The 12,500-nt window shown below is 43.2% G+C and overlaps 1 protein-coding gene and 1 long non-coding RNA gene across 2 annotated transcripts in view; one reads left to right on the top strand and one right to left on the bottom strand.

Annotated features, from left to right (window-relative positions):
* The window catches only part of prdm16 (PR domain containing 16), a gene marked incomplete at both ends in the record, with an annotated part of 279,658 nt that overhangs the window by 99,600 nt on the left and 167,558 nt on the right, over nt 1-12,500 (top strand). The gene's annotated exons all lie outside the window — the stretch shown is intronic.
* Nucleotides 6,603-9,608, bottom strand: LOC308360032. The gene is made up of 5 exons (XR_013968505.1): nt 9,347-9,608; nt 8,552-9,185; nt 8,224-8,314; nt 6,805-6,932; nt 6,603-6,689 (listed from the first exon to the last, which is right to left on the bottom strand). It is a non-coding gene; the product is annotated as an uncharacterized lncRNA (long non-coding RNA).

Here is a 12,500-nt window from a genome sequence, read left to right as displayed (position 1 = left end):
CACACACACACACACACACACACTCATGCATACTCACACACACACACACACACACACATGCACATGCGCACACACATCTACATGCATATGCAAATGCTATGCAGTCGAGCGAATACATACATACATACACATTCATGCTAACGCACACACATGCAAATGAATGTAGTCACACACATGCATGCAAACACACACACACACACACACACACACACACACACACTGTACTTTATATTCTGTTTCTCCCTCTCACTTTGTCACTTCTCTCTGTGTCCTTATCCTCCTCTGCTCGGCCTGCGTGTCCCGGTGCATGCAAACACACACACACACACACGAACACACACAAACACACACACACACACACACACCCGGTTTATGTTATTCAGCCATATTAGCCGTATCAGTGCCTTCATTGGGCCGGCACAGCTTGGGTTTCTGTCCGCCACCAGGGTCCCTTTGTGCCGCACAGCTGTAGCCCTGATAAACCCTCAAAGTCCACCGCACAGCAGCTTGCTGAAAGGCAGCATACACACACACACAGACACACACACAGACACACACACACACACACACACACACACACACACACACACACACACACACACACACACACACACACACACACACACGCCATACCGAGACATGCACACACGCACAGACACACACACACACACACACACACACACACACACACACACACACACACACACACACACACACACACACACACACACACACACACACACACACACACACACACACAAACACACACACACACACACACACCATATCAAGATATTCACATACACACACACACACACACACCAAAACATACACATAAATTTCACGTGAGTCCAGGAAAGAGTATTTTAAGAACTTTGGAGAGGCGGTGGACATAAAGAAAGAAAGAACGACAGATAGAGAGAAAAGAGAGATGGAGATTAAAATGCCTGGCTGGCTCCTGCAGTGCCACTCAACAGCCCCCCCCCCCCCCCCCCCCCCCGCCCCCTCCCCTCGGAGATGGGGGTGATGGGTCAGGCACTTGACTCAGAGAGACTAGAGAGCCCCTCAGCCTGCTTTGTGTGTCACAAGCGCACATTTTTTACAACTTACAGAATAAAAAAAAACGAAAATCAAGTTTTAAAATCTAAAAAGCAATGACTTGAGGTGGTTCATCTGATTTAGAAAAGATCACTTCTGAGAGAGGAGAGGCCTCCCTCCCTGCCTCCCTGCCTCCCTGCCTGCTGCCGTCAGACGGCTGTAAGTCCCCCTCTCTTCCTTAAGTCCTTCTGTTATTTCGTGTTACCGGTTGAAAAGTTTATCGCATATTCATGCCGCCATGACCACAGGCGAGTCACACAGGCCCTCGGGCTCATTGTTGCCTGGAGAAGGGAGGGGGGGGTGGGAGGTGAAGTGTAGAGTGGATGGTTAGGACGGGGGGCATGTTTTTGTGTGAGGGTAAGGTGGTGGTGGTGGTTGTGGACAAGGGGGGGTGGGGGGGGGGGGGGTGGTGTCATGTTTTTTTGTGCCGGGGACGAGGGTGAGAGTGAGTGAGGGGTCACTGGGACTCCGGCTGAAGGTGTTCCCTGGCTAAGAGCAGACGCAGTAAAAAGGTCCCCTTTTATAGACTGTCATCCTTCAGCCTGATGAGTGCTTAAAGATGTAAATCCCAAATCCTACTGTCTGTCACGGAGGGCCATCAAGAGCAGGGGGGGGAGCGAGAGGGCAGACAGACGGTGGGAAGGGATTGGGGCAGGTGGGGGTGGGTGGGGTGGGGGGCGGGGGGTGGGGGGGGGGGGATGGCCACTCACTCTGCCCTTGTTGGGGTGGCTCTTGAGCTGTGGTGCCCTCTCCTCCTCTCCTCTCGACTCGTCTCGTCTTGACTTGTCTCGTGGTGTTTCCCAGGGAGATGAGAGCGAGCCCGTGGGATTAACTTTTCACATGGCTGGGAGTCCGCGCATGAAAAGAGCTGACAAGCAAACAGCTTTATTAAAAAACAGAGAGAGGAGAGGAGAGAGGGCAGGGGAGGGGAGGAGGAAGAGGAGGAGGAGGAGGAGGGAGAAGACGAGGAGGAGGAGGAGGAGGAGGAGGGATTTTAGATATTGAGTGTCCCTGGGATTTCTCTTTCTCTTTTTTTTCTGGTTTTGAACAAAAAAAAATGCTGTCCCGCGTGTAGAATAGATTGTCCTCATCCTCTCTTTCTCTCTTTCGTTTTCTCTCTCTTTCTCTCTTTCTCTTTGTCCCTATCCTTCTCTCCATCCTTCATCCTTTCTCTCTTCCTTCGTACTTGTCCTTTCCTCTCCCCCTCTCTCTCTCCCACTCTCGTCTCTCCATCTTTCTCTCTCCTCCCCCTCTCTCTCTCTCTCCTCTCTCTCTCTCCCTCTTTCTCTCTCTCTTCCCTCCCCCTCTCCATCTCCCCTCTCTCTCTCTCTCTCTCCTCTCCCTCTTCTCTCTCTCTCTCCCCTCTCTCTCCTCTCTTCTCTCTCTCTCCCCGCCCCCCCTCTCTCTCTCTCTCCCCCCTTCTCTCTCCCTCCTCTCTCTCCCTCTTTATCTCTCCTCTCTACTCTCTCCCTTCTCTTGTGCTGGTAGTACCTGTGCCACCGACTAGATTGCGTGCCCAATGCAGATAGTCTGCTCACTGCTCAGACCCTGCTGGCAGTCAGACGCAGAGTCCGTATGATTTAAAGACAGAGGGGCTCTCATTACACACCGTCTGCCCCACTGTCTGGGATTGTGGACATTGAAACTTCACACTGATGGTTGTATAAATGTGGATCGAATGACAATTTTACAAAATAGTAAAGAAAAAACAATATTCAGGCATGTTCATGTCCCCTTCCCCTCATGATATGAATAGGACCTCTGTGCACATACCTAGTTATATAAAAGTGCAACATGTCAGTAGAAGGTGTAGTTGCTGAAAATATATTTCTCTTTCTCTTTTATTCTCTCCTTATTCCCTCTCTGTGTGTACACCTCGCTCTCTCTCTCTGTCTGTCTTTCTCTCTCTCTGTCTATCACTCTCCCTCTCTCTCTCTGTCTCTCCTTCTCTGTCTCTCTCTCTCTCTGTCTCCATCTCTGTCTCTCTCTCTCTCTCTCTGTCTGTCTGTCTGTCTATCTATCTCTCTGTCTCTCTCTCCCTCTCTCTCTGTCTCTCCATCTCTGTCTCTCTCTCTCTGTCTGTCTCTCTCTCCCTCTCTCTCTCTCTCTCTGTCTCTCTGTCTCTCTCTCCCTCTCTCTCTCTGTCTCTGTCTCTCTCTCTCTCTCTCTATCTCTCTCTCTCTCTCTCTCTCTCTCTCTACTCGTCCCTGAGCATGATGAGCTGCATGCACTAGCCTGGGCTGCAGTGTCAGTGGGATAAAATCAAAACAAGCGCTCCCTCCGCTGGGATTGGGTTGCCATTCTGTGTGGCGGTAGCGGGATCAGGAAATCGAGCCATGCTCTGGCGCGGGCACCCAATCCGGCCACTGGCCTGGCAGTGTGGGTGAGCGGGCAGGTCACGCCGGTGGCAGGGTGTTCCCTTTCAACCGGGCACACATTCACACTGCAGGCGGCCATTGTTCTGCCCTAGGAGCTAGTGACACACACTCTCTCTCTCTCTCTCTCTCTCTCTCTCTCTCTCTCTCTCTCTCTCTCTCTCTCTCTCTCTCTCTCATTCCCTCTATATCTCTTGTTCACACACACGCACACACACACACACACACACACAACGACACACACACACTGTCACGTATTCACACATACACCCTCTTTCTCTCTTTCTCCCTCTCTTAAACACACACACACACACACAACCACACACACACACTGTCACGTATTCACACATACACCCTCTTTCTCTCTTTCTCTCTCTCTTAAACACACACACACACACACACACACACACACACACACACACATACACACACACACACACACACACACACACACACACAGGAGGTAAACAGGAACTTAGCTATTCTTCCCTTTATCGCTTCCTCAGAAATGAATCCTGGGTATTTTCTTTAGAGAAGGAAGCCCATATTGAATTAGAAACTAGATTATACTGTAATTTATACTGACACTTCCTGAAATATCTGTGAAATTGTTTCAGAAACAAATATATAGGAAGTTTTAAATTTCTGTTATCAAGCCAGGCTTTACAGGCTATTATGAGTACAGGCGGGAAAGTTGTGGATTTGTTACAATGGGAAAAAAAAAAAAAAAAACGGTACCATTAACTCCAAGAATGTAGCATACCATACAGTGTGGACACATGCGTCCAATTTCCGATTTCAGTCCGATTTAAATTGGATATTGGACACATGTGACTCCCCAGAACTAGATTCATTGTGTCCAGCTTGAGTCCGACTGGACTCCGATGTAAACCCCTGGACACACGATTCGATTCCGCTGGGAATTGGACTGGGCGCGCATGTGTCTCTCGAAACTAGATTGAAATTGGACAACAACAACTTTTGCACGTGCTTGAGATCGTGCCCACAGACATATACATGCATCATATATGTCTATGATATGATAATCGCTGCTAGACGCTCAGTTCTTGTGCTCCCTCTCATTCACGTTGATATACTGAAAGCGAAACTGAAACTTATAAACTGCAACGCAACTGTTTGGGACAGAATGCGCTAATTCAGTGAACAAATATTTTCATATTACTTTTTCACCAGTTGTTAGTCATGTAATCCTTTCATATCGATGTGAATCAATCAATACTAAAACAAATTTAACTGTGGTGTGTTTTTGTTTCATTTTACAACGTATTTACTGTATAATCAACGGTAGCAGATGTAAACATTCCGCATTTGATTTGAACTGACACGGCCAAGAACTAGTTGTGTCACTGCCATGTGCTTAGAGATAGAGCAGTTAACCCCCCATGGAGACCCCATGGAGAGAATTGAATGGGATCGAAGTGCTGCCATCATGTGTCCTCACTGACTGATTAGCATAGTGGGAATACTGCGGCTAGTAGCATGTAGTATGGTTTAGTGTATTCTAGGCTATGTGATGTAAGGTCCTGTTTGTGGAGTAGCACGTAGGATGGTGTAGTATTGTCTGGCCTGTGTGGAGCTCTCTGGGTGAACCGGCTAACAAGAACATCTCTCTCTGATTGAATGAAGTAATGCTAGATGTTCAGCCTTCCCACACACTCACACACACACCTTCTGCTTGTTCTTCTTGCCTTCCTTTTTTTATGCAGTGTCCCTCCCCAGCTCTCTTTGCTAGTACTCTATTCTCCGCCATGTTCTCCATATCTCTGTGCTAGTACTCTATTCTCCGCCATGTTCTCCATCTCTCTGTGTGTTAGTACTCAATTCTCCGCCATGTTCTCCATATCTCTGTGCTACACTGTAAAAAAAAAAATCGTAAAAAAACGGTTTTTTTCCGGCAGCTGGGGTGCCAGAAAAATACCGTAAAATAACAGAAAATTACTGTACCGTAAAAAAACGGTTTTTTTCCGGCAGCTGGGGTGCCAGAAAAATACCGTAAAATAACAGAAAATTACTGTACCGTAAAAATACGGTTATTTCCCGTAATTAAAATACAGTTTTTAGTTGTAATTTTACCAAGATTTTCCCTTATTTTCAGGTTTTTTAACATTAAATAACAACATTTTCACATTTTAAAACAATTAAATGACCTAGAAAAACGGTAAATAAACGTTGTATTACGAACATTATTCGTAATACAACATTTATTTTCCATTTTTCTAGGTCATTTAATTGTTTTAAAATGTGAAAATGTTGTAATTTAATGTTATTTTACGGTATTTTTTCTGGCGCCCCAGCTGCCAGAAAATTACCGTTTATTATAATTTTTAGTGTATAGTCACTTACCTGATCTTTCAGCCTTTGAGAATATGCCTCTCTCTATCACTTGTTCACACACTAAATCCATTTATTGGTCTCATAATTACAGAAATGTGCTGTTAAATTAAATTACCCATGAAGATGGTAGATTAACATTGTTATACGGGTAATAATGCTTACATTTACAGAAATGTGCTGTTATTAGTTGGTTTTAATGGCATTATTTGTTTAAAAATCCTGTATATAATTTTTTATGAGATGTAATATAATAGTATACAACAATAATTTGATTAATCTTTAAAAACTAGTTAAAAAAAATGAATATTTAAAGCACTTTCAACTTAAAAAAACTATACTCACCTAATAACACAATAATTATTTTAATTTTAAATGGTTTAAACCAGTTTTTGGCCAGTCGGAAAAGGGGCTTAAATGAATTGTGTTTGAACAAGACTAAGCTGAGAACAACTACAATTTCCCATTCTCTGTATTTTTATTCTGTATATATATAAAAAAAAAACTAACAGGTAACCATACAGCAACTGGTTCTGAAACAAACAAAAACAAATTCAACTGAATTGGAAATGAAAGAAAAAAAGTAAAAAAAAAAAAACTAAACAAAAATCCACAGACTCTTGATATCTTCTAATATAATTTCCAACTCGACTGCAAATGTAAATGTTTTTTTTTTCAATAAGGCCCAATAAATCAGCCCTTCATCTCCAAGTGGCATAGCAATCTTGTCACTTCTTGCGACGATCAGCTACTCAGCTACGATCAGCTACTACGACCGCTTGGGTGTCCAATGCACACAATGCTAGGCTGGTGGCCTCTCGATGAATCAGGATTCTCAAGCAATGATGAAATGCTCGTTCTAGGCTGTAACACAAAACGTTTGAATTACTACATTATTAAACCAGCATGGGGAGGAGACCACAACACAACATCAGGAGGTTCAGTGATGCAACCAATAAGTCATAAGACACAAACATACTTGCACAAAGTCCATGAGGTAGGAAATGGCTGATTTAACACTGCAGCGACTCCATCCAGCCCCTCGTCCTGATGGCATTGGTGGAAGAAGGTGTATGAGCATCTGAAGTGCTTTGAAGCAAAGCATGTCTACATGAAAATATTAGAATCCAAATTAGATATCTACCATTACACAAGGTTAAAGTGCATATGACACCTAAAAAAAAAAGGTAAACGGCATATAATTATCAAGACTATACATAAAACATAGTACTTTGAAGTCATGTGTAAACCCGATGATTGAAAAATTAGGTTTGTACACGATTTCAAAGTGTGGTTTTCGCGACGCTCTTCGGCAAGCAGTGCCGGCTTACCTGAAACCTGAAGTCTGTGGCAGAAAATTGCTCAAAATTGCTGAATTCTTCACCCTCCATCGATAGCTGTGTGGTGTGGGAACGAATGAAGTCTACCACCACTGACATCACAGGGTCACCTGGCAGTAGACCTCATTCGTTCCCACGCCACACAACTAGCGATGGAGGTTGAAGAATTCAGCAATTTTGAGCAATTTTCTGCAACAGACTCAAGCAGAGATGAGATTGAGGAAGACTTCGATCCGGATCAGTTTGTAAAGGTGATTGTGAGCATTGAGCCGTATCTGGAAGACGAGCCAGCAGAAGAGCCGAGTTCTGACAGTGATGACATAGAAGTTAGCTAGCCTCGCTGCTAATAAGTATAACGCCCCCCTCATTGAGGCAGATGTACCGTTTGCCTCCAGTCTCTTAGCTCTTTCACAGCTGTTGTTTGTTAGGTCAGCCATTCTAAATACGTGAAATACATTCCCTATTTAATGGAAAGAGAGCAATGCTTCCAGCATTACTTCACAGCAAATTACTTTAGTTGTCATTTCAAGCTTGCTGGAGAAGGCACTCTTGTGCGACACACATTCTGCACCCACTTCTCGCGTACTTCCTCGTCTTTTGGAAATTTGAAAAGGCTAAAAGAATGGGAACTGACGTTCGAGCAATATGCTGCAACACACCGTGAAGGCATATTTACAACTGAGAAAATAGCCGGTGGCTCCCTGAGAAAATGTGTTTTCTGTCAGGAAAAATGGCGACCAAGTGCAACAGAGTACCTCCGTTTAAGTAATTTAAGTTTTTTAACGCAGGGTGATAGTGAGTCGCTTGGGAAGTCGGTAGCTCAGTGGCGCTGCATTCAAATGATGATTTTAACAAGTCAAATGTGTATATTTTTCCTCAACATATATATATCAATTGTGAAATACCACCTTCGTTCTATTTATTAAAAAAAAATAGTATTGAGGTGTCATATGCACTTTAAGTTATCTTGAACAATTAAACTGGCTTCAGTTATTATCCATTGCATAAAAGTTATAAGTGCATTTCCCCCCTATCTTTCTGAATGCGAACCAACATACCATCACTGTTGTTCCTGGTGGTTGAAGGATTTTCCAGATCCTCAGACAACTCCAACGCAGCAACCTTCATTAGCTTAGGGATGATGTTCATCTGCCATTTGCGAAGGAAAAGATCAGCTTTCCCCTCAAACTGGCTATCGAAGTCAAACTAAGATGTACAAAGATAAATATTCCATCCAATTTATTCATTCATTCCTTTTCATGGGTTGAAGGTAGAGAGTGGACATGAGGCATCAGTCAATAATACCAAAAATACAATGGCCCTTATTTCTGAAACAATAAACATTTGGTACATCAGTAAAATGTGGGGTGGGAAGGTAACACTTACATATCCCTCATTGTGTTCCTGGATTTTGACACTCAATTTAGGAAACGTGGTGACAACATTCTTGTCAAGACGCACCTTGTCATCACTGGATGGGTAACTGAAAATAACAGACAGCATCAACCAAACCATTTCTAAACACACATTGAAGAGTTCAGAAGTCCACCTGACCTTTTTTGTGGTAAATTGGAAAAAACACAGCTGGCATGATTATCGTATAGTAGGCACTGAGAATATTTCCCTTTATATCATACCTAAATTTTTAAGTTTTTGCACCTGAACTCTTCAATTAGAAACATGTATTGCCATCAGTTATACTCACACTTCACATGTATTGACTAAAATATTAATTTTAAGTATGAGATATATAAGAACAACTTCCACTCCACTGTCAATACTTTTGAATCTCACACTTTGACAGTGTCGTCAACTTACAATCCTCATCTCTCCTCAAGATTGCTGACAGCAACCCTCACAAGTAGCACCCTGTTTTTTGTGCATATGGTACCAGATTTCTCATATTCTGTGAGTATGTTTGGAGCTTTTGATTGAATTAGTACTTTGAGTACTCCAATCCACTGTCGTCCAGCCTGTCATGGGAAGGTAGAAAATGTGTCTGTCTTGGCAGGGGAGGAGGCTGGAGAAAAACACAAACCAATACAAAAATGTATGAGCCATTGGTGCAGTTTAAAATCCCTAAACAAACATTTAAAACACATATTTTCAACAGGACTGCACAATTACTTAAAAAATTAGCAACAACTATTCAACCAAAGTTTTCTTATCTTACAGACTTACCGGACATATCAGTTGAATTTCTGCATCCGCTAGCTCAGAACCCGACCAGAAAAAAACAACTGAAATGTATCAAGTTCGTTGATGTCTGTGTTACGATCTGTATCAATAAACTCATTGAAGTCGGCATTATACATGAGAAATCAATCTATATATACACTTCAGAAGGTAGGCCATCTTGAGATTTTCATTCATCAAGTAATTCCTTCGCAGGTGGTAAACTATCTTGCAGATCTCTCTGCCATCTAGGTAGATAGATGCCAGTATTTTTTTTAAAGCTAGCCTCCATTTGCTGATAAAGAGAAGAAAAACAAGGTTTTAGTCATTATTCACTACAGTAAAAAAAAACAAAAAAAAAAACAGACAGCCACTTCTACCATTGCCATTGTTTTGCTAGCTTATCAAACCATGTAGCAAAATTAGATTGATAGATAGTGCCGTATTTGAGTAATTAAATCTTACCGAACTGTGTTTTATTTGAACCGTTCAAGGCCGGTTACTCTGTTGTAGAATTGAACAGAAAAAGAAAATGTAACAGGTCAGGAACAGACAATACAATGACCAATACTCAAGCTATGCATTCAAGTTCACAGGAGATTGCTCCCGATTCCATTGTGCCTTGTCTGTGGGGGGGAACTCGAACAAACTAAACTTAAAAGGCATTTCACAACCAAACAACACAATAACATGTAATGCTGGTGTGCCGTGAGACTTTTTTCCCCATAGAATACATAGATTGTGCTTCGAGAGAAAAGGGTTTGGGGAAAACTGATTTACACCACTGGCGTTGCCCCTGCTCTATGGTTATAATATAAAATGGAGCAAACTAGCCAACACGATATGCTAAATAGCTAGCCTTAAAGCTATGGCAAAAGAGTATCTATGATATGTGCTTAAAAGAGCCTTCGTCATTAGAAAACGCAATATGTTACTAGCCAGGTTTTTACTTTCTCTCACTCTGCATGTTTTCAATAGCAAATACAAAATGCCAACCAATTTTACAGATTAAATTATCCAGGTTGGCTAGCTAGCTAACTTGAACTGTACATGTTACCTTAGCTAGCTACTATGGCTTACATTACCTAACGACTACAAACTGAAGGTTGTTAGTGCAAGCTAGCTAGTCAAAGTTAGCCAGAGCCTCATATGGTGTTGGCTACACTCACATTACGGCCCCCATTCAGCACACCAACATGACAGCACGACAACCTATACACAATGAGCCTTTCATCGTCAAATACAATGCCAGGGTATTAAGCTTTTTATTTTTGAGAACTCAATTAAAGTACAAAGACATTTACCTTTAGTCTTCTGCTGTCGTATGTCGTGTCAGTGTTGAAACTCCGTGGTAACCAGTGCAAGAATGTTCTATTTGGGCGCGCGCAGACCCTACATCGGCCTCAATGCGGGAGGCGTATGAGAGCATAGACGTAATACATGTCTATGTATGAGAGCATAATCTGTATGCTAACGGTATACTTTTAGCAGAGAGGCTAGCTAGCTTAAGCTACTATGGTTCTTAATGGGGTTTTGGTCTACGCGAAATCAGCAACCTAAAATAATATTTGAGAGCCTTAGTTAAAACCACCAATACTGTGCACCATCCGTGTTGCACATAAACAACTAACCGAGTCAATGTAGACGTATAAAAAGTCGTGTAGATAGCTTAATTCACATCAAATATTTCCCACTAACAGGCTACACGCCGCCATCTTTGTTCAGTTTCGATATTTTTGAGTGACTCACTCTCAACCAATCAGAATGCTTGATTTCATCTACCCGTGTTACAACAGTAAATATACGTATTTCTAATGGGTTTTTTCTGTGTAAAACAACAGAAATATTCTGTGTTTTTACATTTACAGTGATTTCATGTTATTTTACATTTGTCATGTAAAATCACAGTTTCTTTTTGTAAAATGAATGGTATTTTAAAAATACAGAAAAAAACTGTAAAAAAAAACAGTAAAATTCTGTTTTATTACATTTTTTTTTTACAGTGTAGTACTCGATTCTCCGCCATGTTCTCCATCTCTCTGTGTGTTAGTACTCAATTCTCCGCCATGTTCTCAGACCCCAGTCTTTAAAAGATTTGTGGGTTTTCAGTAAAAGCCAAAGCTCGTGTACCTGCACCAAAGAAAAGCAAGGTAGAAAAAAATAACACGTAGTCCTTCTCCACTCACCTCTTCCCAACCTCCCTCCTCCTCCTCCTCTTCCTCCTCCTCCTCTTCCTCGCCCTCTATTCCCTTTCTTCCTTTTGTGTTTGATAAAAGAGGGAAATGTGGTCCACTGCCATGGAAAGTCTAATTGATGTCCCTGTGAAGAACAGCAAGCTGTTGACCTGGCGTGCGGCGACCTTGATTGCTTTAATGACAGCATCGGGGGCTGGTCACTGGGAGGCTGAAGACAGGGCTGAGAGGCTCGGCCTCTGCCCAGGCAGGGTGAGCTGTTCTGGGGCAAAGGGGGGGGGGGGGTTGATTGGCCCCTGCCCTGGAGGAGGAAGAGAATGAATAGAGAGAGAGAGATGAAAGTAGGGAGGAACAAGTGTGAGGCCACGGATAATTAGAGAGAGGTGTGTCTTTTGCATTGAGATGACTTTTCAACACACACACACACACACACACACACACACACACACACACACACACACACATACCCCCACACACACACACACATACCCACACAGTCACACACACATGTACATACATGCACACACACACGTACATACACGCAAATGCATGCACTAACTCACTCCTGGGCGCACTCCTGGCCGTAAAATACTCTTGATGAGACACACAAACACACACACACACACACACACACACACACACACACACACACACACACACACACACACCTATGTGTACAAATCTGATGACAATAATAGAGGTGGTCATGAGATTGGTAAAGCCAAAGGCACCTGAATGTGTGTGTGTTTGTGTGTGTTTGTGTGTGTGCGCCCGTTCGCGTGTGTGTGTGTGTGGGTAGGGGGCTGTCTGGTAGGGGTGGGCAGGGGTGGGGGAATGAAAGTGGGGGTCAGCCAGATAGAGACTGAACCCAAATCCCCCCCAGTCCTGCTGAAAGGCTCCAGAGGCCCCCTCTCTCTGCCCAGGCAAATTGGGAGGAAATCTGGCCTTTGTCACGTGCTCTGGAGAGG

Source organism: Sprattus sprattus, assembly GCF_963457725.1.
Source record: "Sprattus sprattus genome assembly, chromosome: 2".
In the NCBI taxonomy this organism is placed as follows: Eukaryota; Metazoa; Chordata; class Actinopteri; order Clupeiformes; family Clupeidae; genus Sprattus; species Sprattus sprattus.
This window is presented reverse-complemented; position numbering and strand designations above follow the sequence as displayed.